The sequence below is a fragment of the Mya arenaria genome, chromosome 10, assembly GCF_026914265.1.
Source record: "Mya arenaria isolate MELC-2E11 chromosome 10, ASM2691426v1".
Classification (NCBI taxonomy): Eukaryota; Metazoa; Mollusca; class Bivalvia; order Myida; family Myidae; genus Mya; species Mya arenaria.
The window spans coordinates 25,225,468-25,234,382 of record NC_069131.1 but is presented as its reverse complement, the minus strand read 5'-3'; positions in this window follow the sequence as shown (position 1 = coordinate 25,234,382).

The following is an 8,915-nucleotide window of genomic DNA, read 5'->3' as shown; positions in this document are numbered from 1 at the left end:
TATTCAAAAACATTTTTAAACCTTTATATTTACAAAATGAAGTGCAATTAACATTATTTGTATATTAATAAATCTGAAAATTTATGATGTAAGAATAACAAACGGTTTAAAATATTACTTATAAATAATATATTATTACATCATTTCTACATTTTAAATGTTTCTAAGCCATACGTTTGTTTGTGTTTTTTTCTTTATTTAATATTGATTATGCATCAAAATAAAGGAACAACAAGATCATATAATTAAACTTTTTTTTAAATTTTGAAATAATTTACACATTCACATCTTTCAAATACACATTTACAATGTGTGGTAAAATTTATTCTCATTGTACAATACAATATACATTAACACAGATGGAGAATGTATATTATATGTATATTATATGTCAATACATAATAATGAGGTTCTTATGCAGCGGTCACTTATCGTTTGTTTCATTTGTTTTTGGGACGGTGTACACATATAAATTGGAAATCTTTTTTAGCAGGCCGGTGTCGGTCAGATCGCCAGATCTGTACAGGTCCCATGCAGCGAACACACGTCCCTGCATGGACCTGTACGCTGCCTTCTGTTTACGCTGCAAGCATTGTTCTGAGACCAGGCGGATCTGATTGTCGATCGAATCGGCCTCAATGCTTAGCAGCCGTACACGGCCGAAAATTATAGTTTTAACGGAAATGTTGATTTTATACATAAAAATATAATTATATATTTAAGAAACTTCCTTGGTTTATTATCTTTTGGTATACATGTAATGATACCTTGTTTTTGTGTAATAGACATTGATTCATTTTCTAAAGCAAAATTCACAGTTCTAACCACAAAATGTCCAATACGAGACCAAAAAGCCTTAATAAAATATTTCGAACCGACAGAAAAGAACTGTTGGCTTTTCACCATTATCAATGTATACATTCTGCTCTTGATCAGATAATATATCCTCTTATTTTCTCTGCTCTTAATGTACTTAATTCCTTATTTTTATCCATTTTTTTTTCTAAATTTCCTATTTATGTTAAAATATCATTTTCCTAGTTTCAATTTTACTTGATAAATATTTCTCATTTTCTATGGTGTATGTATACTAATTTTCAAATCAACTTTTTTTATACAACCTGTAGACTTTAGCAATTATGTAAATCCAATATATCTACGAAATATTACAACTTACCTTCAAATATAAATACATATATCTTAAAAATATTACAACTTACCTTCAAATATACATTAAATATCTTAAAAATATTACAACTTACATTAAAATATCTTAAAAATATAACAACTAACATTCAAATATCTTTTCAAATAAAAAAGGAGTGGGGGCTATTTGACCAAAATGGGGGCGTTTTGACCATTTTTTCCAAGTGGGGGCTATTTGACCAAAAGTGTGGGGGCTATTTGACCAAAATGGGGGCTTTTTGACTTGGGGGCTATTTGACCAGGTTCCCTTTTATAAAGCGTATGAATTTGTGTACATATATATTAATATGCTGATATGTGTATGTATTTGTACCATCAATGCATCCTGTTTTTCCCTGCTTATACCCAGTAATGCATCCTTGTGTACACTGACCGTCCGTCTGTCTGCACTCACGAACGCCATCCCCAGAAGCGAGACACTTTTGGTCACATTTAATATTGCAGAATGAGCCGTGGGTTCCATTTTGGCATCCATGTTTGCATTCACCAGATGTAATGTCACAGCTTGACAAGGACTCGTTTATATGCGTACAGTTTTCGCTGCAATTGTTCAAGCACTTTTTGCCCCAAAAATCTTTTGAACAAAAATCACATTCGCCGTTGTATTGGTGGCACGATTTGCAATTTGTTGGACACGAAATGTTACAAAATGGCCCCGAATATCCATCTACACAGCCTTGGTCACATTGACCGTTCAACACGTCACAAGACATGTTCACACATGTATTATTGCAAGTGTTCCTGCATGTGTAGTAAGATCCATCATGGCCATGTCTTCCAGTTTGACATGACAAACATTCATAAGTTTGGTAACGTGTACATGTAGCACATCCATTATTGCAAGGAGTCCCACAATAATCACCACTAAAACCGTCTGCACATTCATCCCGACAGTACCCATCACTCTTCATGCAGGTTGTTCCTGACCTGCAGTTGCTACATTCGTGTTCACAGGTATCTCCATAATAATACTCATCAACACAGAAAGTACAGTTATCAGACGAAGTACACGTGGAACAGTTAGCTGGGCATATACTATGCACACATGAACCATCTTGAAACTTGTATTCGTTTTCGCAGGTACAAGCTGAGAAGACATTAAGTTTCAGAATAAAGTAAAACGACTGAGTTGCACCTTTCCGTTGTACATTCTTTATATAGGATTTTCATTTGCAGAACATCTTATGACTTATATTGTATAACAAAAATGGAGTTGTGAATTAAATCTCAATTAAAGACGAATATGCATTGTCACCCTGCGTCGGCGAAAATTAAAATGCTAAGATGAACGAATAGCTAAACCATATTATTACATTTTATGTAATTTGCAGATATATACTTTATTTAAACAATTTTAACCTATCAATGGTATTTGGCCACGCCTTATTTTGTGTCGAGTTTGCTATAAATATTGCCTGAGGCTGAACTTGAATGCATGTTAGGCTCGTATCATTACTTTAAAGGATCTGAGCCGTTTGATGTACATACCTTAATTCGCATACATACATATTTAACAAAGTAACGAACAAATACACTAAGAAAAATTATATTAACGACTTAGATTGACTATTATTTATATTGAAACTGGCCTTAGATAATGAATACATTATGTTTATATAAGCTTTTGTGTGTTAATCCTTCTAATAATAATATCATTGAAGTTATTTATAGGTATATTTATTCGTACCTTGTTCCGAATTTATATATATATATTTGTAAAATGAAAAGCAGATATCTATACATATGACATGTTCATAAATGTTTCTGTTAAAAAGAAAAGTCATTTGTAGACAACATATAATGTATTTCATGTCGTTTATGTACTGAAGTAACGAATTGCAACGTTAAAAATAAATCCAACTATACCATAAACCCTTTTCAAAGGTTAAGCTAAACGGTAAACAATAATAACATTAGGTTAATGGATTAACTTACAGAATATATCAAAGGCTGAAAACAGCTTTAAAATGTAGTATAGGAATGCTTAAAATGAATCATACTTACCAAATGTAAGACTAACTGCTAAAAAAGCAATATTGGTTGATTCGCCTGTCATCTCCATCTAAATGATATGTGACATTATTTCTTTATGTAATTTCCTTGGTCACTGTTGTTTTTTTTTTCAAATGTGTTTTAATTTCTTGAAAAGTAGGACAGTTTATGTACAAACCAGTTAATTTTGTATACTTTGTCGTGTAAGTGTTATAATTCCCTACTTAATGTATAGATTTTTTTGTTTCAGGCTTAAATAGAAAATATACCAATAATATTTACTGGTACAAGATAAAACACAAGTAACTATTTAAGTCCATGTTGTTGGTGTTAGAAATATTTAAATTCACTAAATGACATTGATGACCTTGACTGTGAAAAAACAATGCTGGTGAATCATGATGCCGCCTATGTCCATTTTTATATTAAAAATGGCACCGCTATGACAAGGAGGAAGAGTGTGTGTATTACCACACAAGGGAGTACTCTATAAGTCTGACTGATATATCAATTGTGACTAGAAAGTGAAAACCATTGTTTAAAGATATTGAACAAAAGTGGCAGATGTTTTAAAGTATTGACCGCAAACCATTATCTTCCTTATAATCGATAATATATTGTTAATCAATGAATAAACCTAATTAAAGATGCGCTCGTACTCCCAAATAAGATTAACCACAATTAAACAATTAATTTACCAAAAAGGATGAATAAACGTCGAAAACAATGGTTCTTATGATGGATACCAAGTCAGAAAGGTGCAGAAAACATGATATTTCTACCTTATATCACAGTAAATCAATTAGCATTCACCATTCATTTAAAAAAAATAGCGTTTTCAGCTATTAATTACAAGTTTACTATCTTGTTGTCATTATTTAATATTTTCCATAAATGCATTATTTAGTAAGTAGTTAAAGGTTTATCATTTAAAATTTATGTTCGTTTTGCATGTGTATGTATTGATTTTGAATAAGAGTGTCAATTTAAGCACAATGAAAGATAGGCTTTGTTTAGAACGCTATGTCAATTTGTATTTTTCTTACTCAGATAAATACCACACACAGAAGCTGAGTTTGATTGTACTAATTATTTGTATTATCATTTAAAACCGATTTTGTTTGAATAAAACTATTTACATTGGCTGTCTTAGTAAAACAATGATAAACATTGACAACCCTATTATTGATTATGATTACTTACAATAATTTATAACAGTTATTGTGCTGTGAATTATAAACTGATGATTGAACACGGAGGGTACTACTATTACTGCTACTGCTACTGCTACTGCTGCTGCTGCTGCTGCTTATATTATTATTACTATTAGTAGTAGTAGTAGTAGAAGTAGTAGTTGTAGTAGTGGTGGTGGTTGTAGTTATTGACTTATTATTATTATTATTATTTTTATTATTATTATTGTTATTATTATTATTATTATTATTATTATTATTATTATTATTATTATTATTATTATTATTATTAACACAATGCCCCAAAATTAAACTTTAAATTACTTCAACTGTGTAACTTAAAAAAAAAATATGTTACAAAACCCTGTCGACTTATTTAGTTTACACTAATTTTATTCATCAGCTTATACACACATAACATAAAGACAAACAGAAAACACATGTACAATCTAGAAAAGGATAAGAACGAAAGATAAATATATCTTAAAAGTTCTTCTCCAAACCTTAGCAAAAGTACATATTTAATGACGGGCAATTGTAAAGCTTACAATGTAGATGACACAATGATATTGATAATGTTGAATTGAATCAAGTGATAGTGTTTAGCGTAACTCGGCTTTTTTAATGTTATTAAATATTTGTTTTACAGACAACGTACAGAGACAAGATAGTAGCTACAAGTGAAACATTTTATGTGATTAACAATGCTATAGTAAGCTTAGTTTTTTTCACTTATCGAATAAAAAGTCGTAAACTCTGTTTGAGAACAGAATAAGAAGTTAAAAGAGTATAAAAGAGAAGCGAGAAAAAAGAAGGTAGGGTGGTTGGTTTTAATGAATTACTTCCAGTGAGCCCTGGTTGGTTGTGTTTAATATCACATGTTTACAGAAAGGAGACAATCCTGAGTGGGGTTATTTAATAGTAATAGGAGGTGGTTGTCACTGGCTATCAAATGTTTTTGTCATTTTTAAAAAAAGGTGAACTGCATCGAACAGGGTTAAGTTTCAGAAAAGGTAAGAATATCGAAAGATCAACAATAAATAAATCTTCGGTAGAAGACTTTGAATATTATAGTGCATAATAGAAAGGTAGTTGGGACGACATAGAAAAGTTTAATGATAAGTGGACATATCGCTATGTGAACTACCAGGGGAAGTGTCGAGTCTTGAACTGGGACCATGATTAGTGTGAATATCACCTGACAGTAATAGAAAAATATGCAACCAAGTTAAAACTACCATGGAAAACATAAAGCACAAGCATTGTTTTGTAAATTTTGCATTTGTACTAACCGTTTCAATTGCTGTGTGACTTTAATGTCCAATTGCACTTCGATCGCATACATTAATCAAATTTAATTTGAAATATTTGACGTGCAAGAATACCGAAGTTGATTGTAGTTATGAGATTCAACCTTAAAGAGTAAATATTACCTGCGTCGCTTGCTAAGTTCAGAAGAAAGAAAAGATTCACAGTAAGATGGAATTGGCCGTTGTCCATATATTTAGCATTTTGGACGTCGTTTATTTTCGTAATTGAACTAACAAAAAGAGATATGCTAATACTATCGGCGACACAATACTATAAACACGTTACGACCAAGATATTGCTTCAATAAAACATAAAATATCCAGAACCACATCACGACAACACTGAAGGTGAGAGAAAGAGTACAAAGAAAGCAATGAGCATGTATATGAGTAATCATATGATAGTGTGTATGGAGGACATAGTATATCTGATTTTTTTGTACCAGTTATGAAGAAAGTTGTCTATGGCCATATATCTATAAGATGACTTTTGACAAAATATAAAGAAGGCGTATAGTCTGAAGTACAAATAAACAGACGGAAAACCTATAGGATGTTGAAAGCGTAATCAAATATATTATGTAAGAAAGAAGAATAAGAATGCCTAGGGATAGCAATGACATTACATAGTAGACATTAAATGTGTGTTTCATGTTAATGACAACAATTTAAGAAAAGAAATCCATGTACAGACAATAATTAATTACAAATGAGTATTGCTCTTTAGCATGCATATTAACAAAAACATACGACATTACCTTGTTGACTGAATTTCAATACTAATGCTTAACATTTTACAATTTATGTGTACATATTTTAGAGAAAAAAAATATACTGAACTTCACTTCTTAATTAAACATGGTAAATATTAACAAATCAAATAACTTCGCTACGAATTAATTTTATGAGTTTAGGAAGACACAAGAAAAAAATTAGTTCAAGATTACTACGAAAAGTAAGGACATCAGTCTATGTAAATGATCATATTCATGCAACAAATATGCCAGCATGTAAAGTATCATATTAACAGATAACACATTCTTATAATAATTTTTCTATTTTGTTGAAATTTTAACATTCTTTAATCTAGCATAAATTGTTAAATCATGGAAAATATCTTACAAAAACAATTTGTATTATAGTTTATCAATCATTTCTGCTTAAGGAGCCGCAAAGATAAAATTTCAATTATGGAAGTAAATTTGAAAAGGCTTCAATAGATTTTTCAGATAATGTTTTAGTTTAAGGAACGTATATATATAATATATGTAACAGTTACCTTTTAAAGTATTAACTAGTCATGATACAAAGGCTCTTATAAAACAGGGGAGAGAAATAAATTTTATTGAATCGAGTCACTTAGCCGTATGGATGTTCAGACAGTATACTTCAGGTAGAAAGTTAAGTACCCACTGGTGTAGGCGACCTCGCAATATCTGCGTAAGATTTAAACTGGTTTAAGTCGTCGATACAGTCAATCCGTTTGACAGCGAAGGAATCACCATGCTTGACGAGATCAGACTTGGCTAAACCACGAGCATGGAAGGGCAGATTTGCACGTATTTTTGTCAAGTCCTCATTGAAGAATACTTTATTATGGCCACACTCCTTTAGTTTTGATTTCAACTTGAATGCATTTTGCCTCGCTCGATAGGTCGCAAACTTGACTAAAATTGACCGGGGGCTAGCATTTGAAACAAATCTGCCGGTTCTATGAAAGCGGTCAATTTTCACTTTTGTGACCTGAGCGCCGATGTCATTACAAATCGACATTACGATATTGGCAATTTCCTCGCCTCTCTCCTCCGACGCTCCAGAGAATCACAAATTGTTACGTCTGCTGTATAGCTTTGTTTTCCAACTTATTAACGCGGGCTCTTAATTCCTCATTTTTGTCAGTCAGTTGAGATATTTTTGCTGATAAGCCAGATTTAACTCCTGTGACAATAGATTTAACCAAAGGCTTAATATTTGAAGCAATTGAGTCCTGTACAACTTTAGTTATCATTGAAGTGATAGCAGTATCAAGTCGTGCCTCGGCCAGGTCGACAATCGTATAGTAATATAAGTCTCCCGATTCACTTGTTCCGCTACAATACGATTATTTCTAAAAAATCTTCGGGAGATGATAAAACTGAAAAATCTCTTTAAGTTGATTTAACCGTGCTGATCGGCGTAGAAGTAGACAAACTCATTATAACAGAGAAGAATATATATTCATGTTGGATATTGAATATTTTACATATCCACGCTTTTAAAGATCCGAAGTATTCGAGCGAGGCCAGTGTTAACGTGTCATATACAAATGACCTGTCAATAGAAGTCAATATACTGTACAACTACAGTACAACTATACATGTGGATAGACCAACCTTACACAGTTTACACAGTTAAAGTGTTTCTATTCAACAACTCCCTGTCCATTATCAAAAGTAGACTAACACATAGTTAAAGCACACACTTGTACAAAGCACCGATATACTCAAGTCCTCCAAAAATCTAGGGAAACATCAATAAATCATATTTTCCTTAGCGATGTAAACACTGTCGTCATTGGACATACCTGGAAGTCAGAGTTTCGACTTGCTTACGTTCACGTTACAATTTAAAGTGTTTTGCATTGTGTTTATTTGTGGAAAATTAATAATGAATATTTGAATATTGACAGTGATCAAGCTAAAGAGCACCCATTTAAATTCAACCCCTATCATTTTGCCAATCTTTTTCAGAATCACCTTCGATAGAATTGGGCACCCTGTCATTGAAACGGCTGTTTATTGTGCAACAGAAATGAAAAAAAAAACACCATTAATCAAACACACACATGCAAGTCACATCACACGCACGATTCATAATCAAGGTTGTGGCCATTAACGGCGACAACTGAAAATGTAGGTTATGTAGGTTATTGCGAAAGTCAGTGAGCCCCGCCTTTTCTTAATAAATCAGATCTTACCTAATACATTCTACCCATCAACTAATATAGACATTGGCATTTGTAGGTTATATGGTTGTTATCAAAATTAACTAATTGTAATGATGAAAGATTAAATAACCTTGATTTGCTTGGTCACGAAATTATCGTTTTGTTTTCGATTCTTAGCCTCAGATTGATTATGTTTGTCAACTTTAAACCACTCACGACTACACACGTGACTCAAGGTTAACATCGTTTTGAACATCGCCATTCAAGAACGCATAATTAACAGGGATA